This window comes from Amblyraja radiata, chromosome 3 (genome assembly GCF_010909765.2).
Source record: "Amblyraja radiata isolate CabotCenter1 chromosome 3, sAmbRad1.1.pri, whole genome shotgun sequence".
NCBI classification, from domain to species: Eukaryota; Metazoa; Chordata; class Chondrichthyes; order Rajiformes; family Rajidae; genus Amblyraja; species Amblyraja radiata.
This window is the reverse complement of record NC_045958.1, coordinates 119,815,824-119,824,558: the sequence shown is the minus strand read 5'-3', so window position 1 is coordinate 119,824,558 and position 8,735 is coordinate 119,815,824.

Sequence of the window (8,735 nt, the reverse complement as noted above, 5' to 3'; positions counted from 1 at the left end):
AGTGCATATTAAGAACATAATGTACTGGTTGGATAGTTCCACTCACCAGTCGGAGTGGATAAGAATGGAGAAAGAGGAGTGTTTCCCGTACGATATAGGAACGATCTTGTTCTCACCGATAAAATTGAATAGTATAATATATAAGAAGAACCCAATTATTCACAATACAATAAGAATTTGGAAACAAATAAAATTATCCTTGAAATTAAATAATCTATCAGTACTAACCCCAATATTAAACAATCCTGCATTCAAACCATCTCTTATCGACAAAACATACAAACAATGGGATAGACTGGGGATTAGGAAAGTAGGAGATAAGTATGAATTGGGCAAATTGTTATCATTTCAACAATTAAAATCAAAATTTAAACTGAATGATATTCAATATTTTAAATATATACAGATATGTGACTTTATGAAGAAATATATACATAGATTTCAAACTATATTTTTAGACCCTTTAGAAGAAGCAATGAATATTAAGGCTGATTCACAAAAACTAATATCATATTTTTATAATAGTATATTAAATAGAGAATTACCCTCAACAGAGGCACTAAGAGAAGTTTGGGAACATGAACTAATGATAAAGATCCCGAAAGATAGATGGGAAAAGTATCTGATGAACACACATAATTGCTCTATTAATGCAAGACATAATTTAATTCAATTTTAATTATTACATAGACTATATTATTCAAAAACGAGGTTGAATACATTCTACCCAAACGTCTCTCCCAGATGCGATAAATGTTTGTTTCAAAACGGCAATATAACACATTCATTTGTAGGATGTACAAAGTTGAATACAGTTTGGAGCGATATATTTGATATATTTACAAAGCTCTTCAAGTCAAGAATAGAACCTAATACGGAATGGATTATATTGGAATAATAGTAGAAGATATCAATTTAAATAAAGATCAAAAAATATTCTTTAATTATGGGTTAATAATTGGAAAGAAATTGATACTTACATTTTGGAAAAATACAGCTATACCAACTATTAAAATGTGGATTAGGAATATGATGGACATAGCACACCTTGAAGAAATGAGACTCCGCCTAATAGATAAATATGACCAATTCTTAAGGAGTTGGTCCCCTTTCATCGACTTTTTGGAATCATGTGATGCAGCAGTACCGTAAAGATTACTGATTTCAGGTCAGGTCGTGGATAGATTTACATCTCCGAATAAAGATTTGAAAATTTCTTTTTATGGGTCTTTTTCTCCTATTTCTACTTTCTATTTTTTCTTTTCTTATATTCACACTTCACGTTTTTCTATTTTCTACTATCTATTTTTCCTCTTTTTCTTCTCTATTTTTTTTGTTTTTTTTAACTTCCTTTTCAAAAACATAAAACATAGAATGTTGTACATAGAATGTATTACGTTATGACTTAGTTAGCACCTAAAATTAGGTATGACTGTATTGTTTTGTACTGTATTAACTTCTAATAAAATAAAAAATAATTTTTTTTTTTTAAATGTTGGGAATCTCTTTCATGTCAATCATGCCATGAAGGCCACACCTTTTCCAGTGGTGGGGGGAGGGATTATGAAACCCGGAAGTGTGGGTGTGGCTCAGTCTCTGCATGATGGGGGAGGGAGAGGTCACGACTCTGTCTGAGCTGTGAATCAACTGAACATACTGAATGTCTACTGAACTGTGAGTGTGGTGCTTTGTGTGGTTTTATGTTGGTTTCACTCAGCTTGAAATGGTATGAAACTGCATTTGAATGTGGTGGCCTTGCACCCTGCATGAAATGGTATGAAACTGCATTTGAATGTGGTGGCCTTGCACCCTGCATGGAATGGTATTAAACTGCACAAATTCTGTGGCCTTGCACCCTGCTCGAAGAGGTAAGAAACTGCACTTGAATTTGGTGGCTTTGCACCATGCTTGAAATGGTAGGAAAACGGATTTGAATTTGGTGGCCTTGCACTCTGCTTGAAATGGAATTTCAAAAGTCAAGAGTCAAGAGAGTTTTATTGTCATGTGTCCCAGATAGGACAATGAAATTCTTGCTTGCTGCAGCACAACAGAATATGTAAATGTAATACAGAACAGGAGATAAAAGTTCAGTGTGTTTATATACCATAGACCATATATATATACACAATAAATAAACAGATAAAATGCAATAGGCTGTTATTGTTCAGAGTTTGGAGTTTGTTGATGGACCCGCAACCACCTCCAGTTTAAATTCCAGTTAGAATATTTTTGGAGGAGCAGGAAACCAAGAAGCAAGAGTTACTCCAGGGAGTTACTCCAGCTCCATGGGGTGATTCTGCGTTGGTTTTCAGCGGTCGCGGTGAGGCAGAGATCGGACAGCAATGGCGTCCAGATCTCCCACAATTCAAAGCGAGGGAGAGATTGCCCAGCGCCGACCAGTTGCCGTAGCAGTGCGCATGTGCAGGGCGGCCGATGATGTGCTGGACGTGGTTCGCGCATGTGCATGGAGAGGATGTGCTGGCTGCAGCAATGCGCATCTGCAAGACGGCCGGCCGTGCCGGCGGATGAGAAGCGAGCAGGGAGCGGAGACCTGGCGGGGACGGAGAAGACAGAGAGAGATAGAGAGGGGGGGGGGGGGGGACAGTTCAGAGTTGAATGGCAGGTGTCCTGCCTTGGCCAGAGGCCCCCTAAATGTTGAGGCCCTAGGCTTCAGCCTATGAAGCCTAGTGGTAATTTCGGCCCTGGGAGTGACGCACTATGGAAATCGAGTGATGGAGTGTCACATTGTAGGGTAGGATTAATGTAGTGCCTCGGCGGCAACGCGGCCTCGGCTGCGCGGGAACCTCGTCATTGGTGGAGCCTCGGTGGCGGTGGGTCCTCTGGTGCAGCGGGAGCCTCGGCAGTGGTGGTGCCTCGGCAGCAACGGAAGCCTCGGCGGCGTTGATGCCTCGCGATAGACCCACGATCAGCGATTTATGAGCAGGGAGCTACAATGTGTTACTCCATCGATACTACTCAGGCAGTTGTTACCCTTGTCACTGCAGGACCAACAATGATGCTGGTGCAAGCACCCGACCCCGGAAGGGCAATCCAAGGGGAGTTTCTCAGGCTCCCCATAGTGGCCAAATCAGATTGGTATGTTTACAATAAGGACAAAATGGAGGGAGTGTGGAAGTTACAAAACTATTGAAGATGCTTTATTTATTAAATACATTTAATAAAGTGACCAGCGAGCGCCTTCCACGTCACAAGAGCATCTCCAACATTGCTACGCCCTCTGCTGCATCTCTTGTGTTCTGCCGGGAGTTCCAATACCCTATTTCCCTATGCCCCAGCCCTGACGCACATACCATTAACACATCGTTCCCTCACCTTTGTGTTCCATTGCGCGGGAAGTCGCGAAGAGGCCAAATTGAATGCCTATTCCCCACTACGCCCCTGTTCTTGCAGACTCGCAATTAGCACTTTCTTTGACATTACCTTTGTATCTTAGAAACATAGAAACATAGAAAATAGATGCAGGAGTAGGCCATTCCTCGAGCCTGCACCGCCATTCAATATGATCATGGCTGATCATCCAACTCCGTATCCTGTACCTGCCTTCTCTCCATACCCCCTGATCCCTTTAGCCACAAGGGCTAAATCTAATTCCCTCTTAAATATAGCCAATGAACTGGCCTCAACTACCTTCTGTGGCAGAGAATTCCACAGATTCACCACTCTCTGTGTAAAAAATGATTTTCTCATCTCGGTCCTAAAAGACTTCCCTCTTATCCTTAAACTGTGACCCCTAGTTCTGGACTACCCCAACATCGGGAATAATCTTGTTGCATTAGGAACCGATAAGTTACAATCTAATGTCAGACCAATTTCCCTCCTGGAATGAATAAAGTTCTATCGTATCATAACGTATTGCTGGAGTGACATACTGCGTTTCTCCTGATGGAGTGACACAACGTGGGTAGGACTGATGGAACAACACATTTTGGGGAGGAATGATGGAATAATGCACTGTGAGGTAACTGTAATTCAAATTCTTCAATTAGACTCGTGGACGACTTGATTAACCATCAGCAGTGAGTTTATTTTCCTTGCACAATGAGAGAGTTTCACAGTCAAAGGCTTTAAATTTAAGTCTGTACAGCTGAGCATTTACAAGGGAGAGGTAGATTGATATGTTAATTACCGGATCCATACTTGACTTTTACATAATACAAAAGTTGCAGAATTCTTGGCTCCATATGCAGCAATGTACAAATCAATGCAAATTCCTTCAATATTTCAACATGTCTTCACGCTCCCTTTCGCTTCTCCTTCCCTCTCTCTACTTCTCACACTCTCACCCACTCCCCCTCACACTGTTTCATTGACCAGTGTGTCACTCCATCAGATTGATGCCACAATGTGCACTCTAAAACTCTCGCGCACATACACATGCACATTTACCTGCCCAACCAAACACCCAACTCTGTCAGATACCCACTCACACACTAGCACTCAGGAACACACACACACTAGCTCCCACGCTCACATACAATTAAACACATGCATACACACACAGCACCATGCTCACACTCATGAATTAATGAATTAATTAATAAGTTTATTGGCCAAGTATTCACATACAAGGAATTTGCCTTGGTGCTCCGCCCATAAGTGACAAAATGACATATAGTGACAGTTAGGAATGACATACAAAACATTAAATATTAATAATTAACGTGGGGAAGATATTTTTTATATCTGGCTGTGGCAGCTTTGACAGTCCAGTCATCTTCCAGAGAGAAGTGATTCAAAGAGTTTGTGGCCAGGGTGAGAGGGGTCAGAGATGCTCTTACCCGCTCGCTTCCTGGCAGTGTACAGTTCGTCAATGGACAATAACCTTCTCAGTTGATCCCTCTTAAATATAGCAAATGAACTGTAGTTGAGGCCAGTTCATTGGCTATATTTAAGAGGGAGTTAGATGCGGCCCTTGTGGCCAAAGATATCAGGGGGTATGGAGAGAAGGCAGGTACAGGATACTAAGTTGGATGATCAGCCATGATCATATTGAATGGCGGTGCAGGCTCGAAGGGCCGAATGGCCTACTTCTGCACCTATTTTCTATGTTTCTATGATCGGACGGGTACCAGGACGTGGTGTCGAAGGACGAGAAGCCAAAGCAAAGAAGTCAAAGCCAAATAGCCGAATGGAAACAAAGCCGAAACGCCAATGAACCGAAAGGGTGGGTCGCCTACAAGCCAACTAACCGAATGCCGCTCTCGCCAACAAACTCGCAATACTGCACCTTCATACACCCTCACACATGTACTTTCACACAAGCTAACACACACTCGTATATTCACTATCGCGAAAATGTATGCTATCACTTTATCGCACCCACACGTACCAACATGGACACAAGCTCTCACACAAACATGCATAATCACACCCACAATGCACATGCACACACGTGCATGCATCTACTGAGCACTCAAGCACTCGTGCTCAAACACACACACAACACACAACACACACACACACACACACACACACACACACACACACACACACACACACACACACACACACACACACACACACACACACACACAGTAACCCAATCGGGCAGGTGCAGGCAATGGCACAATCACATATCTTCACACACCCAATCACATTCAGCCACTCTCTGACACAAACTCTCACACATTCACACAATGTCATGCGCTCACACACTCGGGCTCACACTCACAAACCTTTATACACCAACATGCTTACACACTAACATTCACATATTCGTATTTGCATGTTCAGACAAGCTCAAACGCCGTCACTACACATGCGCATTTCCACACTGACACACACACTCACCCATCCGCACACACCCACACGCTCACAATCTCCCATGCACTCACACCGGCATGTATACGTAAACTCACAAAAAACGGTCACACACGCGCTCAAAATCACATGCGTACACACTTACACACATTTCAATATACTACAGATAGTTCTTTAATTGGAGTCAAAATATGAAGAACTGATTAAGGTAATCATAAATAGAGCTGGCAGGTTTAATGGCGGTTGATGTTCGGTCACGTTTGTGACTATCGCAGCAGATTGGACATTTTTTATCATACACCATATGGCGTAGTAAAATTTGACTTGCCATTACGGCACAGAATGGGGCTCCACTGGAGCGGGCGGCTGTTCGGTGCATGCAAAATGAACACGCTTCTGAAGCTCCATTTACCATTTAAATAATCGTAAACTATCAATGCGTTTGGAAATCAATTTTACTGAGATGCAAGTTTACGATTATTTAAATCGTAAATGGAGCTTCAGAAGCGTTTTCATTTTGCATGTTAAAACCCACCCGAGAACCATGGGCGATTTAGCAATTTTACTGAAGGATTTCTAACTTTTAATACTTTTCATCTAACAAATGAATAAAGATAACAAAGCCAATAATGCCACTTTTGATGAAATGCAGTGAGCAAACGCGATAATTCCCGATATTTTGGATCTTTAAATCTCCACGGCAAATGTCCGCTAGCACTTCCGCCGTTTTTACACCTTCACACCTTTTACACTTGTATTTACCTTAGTTTCTATCTTTTCTTTGGACTGTAAATTTAGGTAGCTGTTCCTCACGGTCACCCCGACTGGCTCAGTAAATTGCAGCTCAAAAACTGGCCGTTTTCGATGTTTTTAACGGGTGTGAAAGTGCATGTTTTCCCATTCACTAACATGTACCGGAAGTGACGCTTGTCCCCCAGTTAAAAATTTCGGTCACGTGGGTGGGGATTAACGCTCCAGTGACCTTTCGTGAAATCACCCTATACCTAGTGCAGGGTTGCATCATGATAATTTCCACCCAGTAGAGGGGACTGTTGGAGATCTTTCACAAGAGACCCCAACCATGTGGATATCTTTGGAATCTTTGATCCAACGGGGCTATGCTTCTGTTTAAATCATATGAACTGTGTTCCGTATACCGGAGGCATTAGACGGCTCCAGTAATTTGCCTGTGACAACACCTGACAGGGTTGCAGTATTTCTCCCACTCTGTCTAACGGACTATCGGGAAGAGGTGACTCCGATTATGATGCCGCCTCATCTGAGTCATATGGGGGCCAGAGGCCTGAGGAAACAACACCTGGTACAGGGTTGCGTTCTATTTCCTTGAGGCTCCTGAAGGGAGAAATGACTCGGAGTCACTAGCAGGTGCAACCTGTCTGGTAAGTATAATAAATAATGATGATTTATACCGACAGAGAGCCGATCTGCACAGCGTCCCGATTCAGCTCCTAGAGGGAGCAGCTTGGCAACCCTGAGTCGGGGCAAAGTCAAAGCCAAGTCTGTGGGATAAGTCCTGTCGGACGATTTGGGACAACAGGATGCTGACCCCACATCTATGGCAGATGTGATTGACCGTTTGTCTGAATTGGAACATCTGATGAATCAGATGGTGGCACGAGAAATGCTCTGTGTTATGGAGGCATGCTCAGGCAGTTAGAATCATACGCCTGTAGCAATTCCTGGTTCAGGGTTGCAATATTCCTCACACTCGGATGAAAGGAGTGTTGGAGATGGTGCCAAATAATATGCTCCGTGTTACGGAGGCATGCACAGGCAGTTCAAGTTATACGCCTGTAGCAACTCCTGGCTCAGGGTTGCAATATTCCTCCCACTCGGAAGAGTATCGGAGATGGTGCCAAATAATATGCCCATATGACAGAGGCATGCACAGGCAGTTCAAGTCATACGCCTGTGGCATCTCCTGGTTCAGGTTTGCAATATTCCTCCCACTCGGAAGAGTATCGGAGATGGTGGCACAAAATATGCTCCATATTACGGAGGCATGCACAGGCAGTTCAAGTCATACGCCTGTGGCAATGCCTGGTTCAGGCTTGCATTATTTCTCCCACTCTGCGGGAGTGTCAGAGATCAGTATGGAATTGACTCCAAACATGAGTATGTGCCTGAATCCCATGCTTTAATGCATGTGGTCCGAGAGTCGCATAAGGAAGAGCTGCTTGCTCTTGCCTCTATATTTGCTGTTTCCTCGGGGACGGGCAAGCCACTACAAGAGGAGTTGGCCGGCAGCATCAGCTATCTAACATCACACCAGCTGAAGAAATGATAAGCATGATAGACAAGGTCTGCGAATGGAACTTCGCTGAAGCTCCAACAAGCAAATCGACCTGGGTTCAGAGACGCTGGCAGGTATGGTCTCTTTATTAACCTCCGTAAAACTCCAAAATGGAGCAGTCTGTCAGCCCAGGTTTAGGTTTACTGGCAGCATGGGCTGTCTAGTATTTTTCACTGTCTCTGGGATAGATCAGGTTGATGCAGAGACATTGGCTGGGTGCCTTGCATAGTAACCTCTGTAAGTTCCAAGTAGGACAGCTTGGTTACCCTGGTTCAGGGTAGACCATCATGGAACTGGCTGGCCATGTGGATCATATTGACCAGGGAAGCACTGCCTCATCATCTGTGATTGAGGTTATCAGGCTGCTCAGTAGAATGAAGTAGTTGAAGTCTCTCTCAACACATGTTTTAATTTCTCCTCAGTTAGTAGAGTTGCCGGTTCATTGGAATCATCATTCCCATCCTCTCTTGGATAGGTACCTACCAGCAGGAAGCTGGTCTGGCATATAATATTTTTTATCTGACCTGCAGGTTGATGTTGTGAATCAACAATGTATTTATAATAATCCGTAGGCTCTCAATACCAGTATTCCTGATTGAGTGGCGGGTCAAAGAGATTGTGTTGTGTGCTCTGATGACTC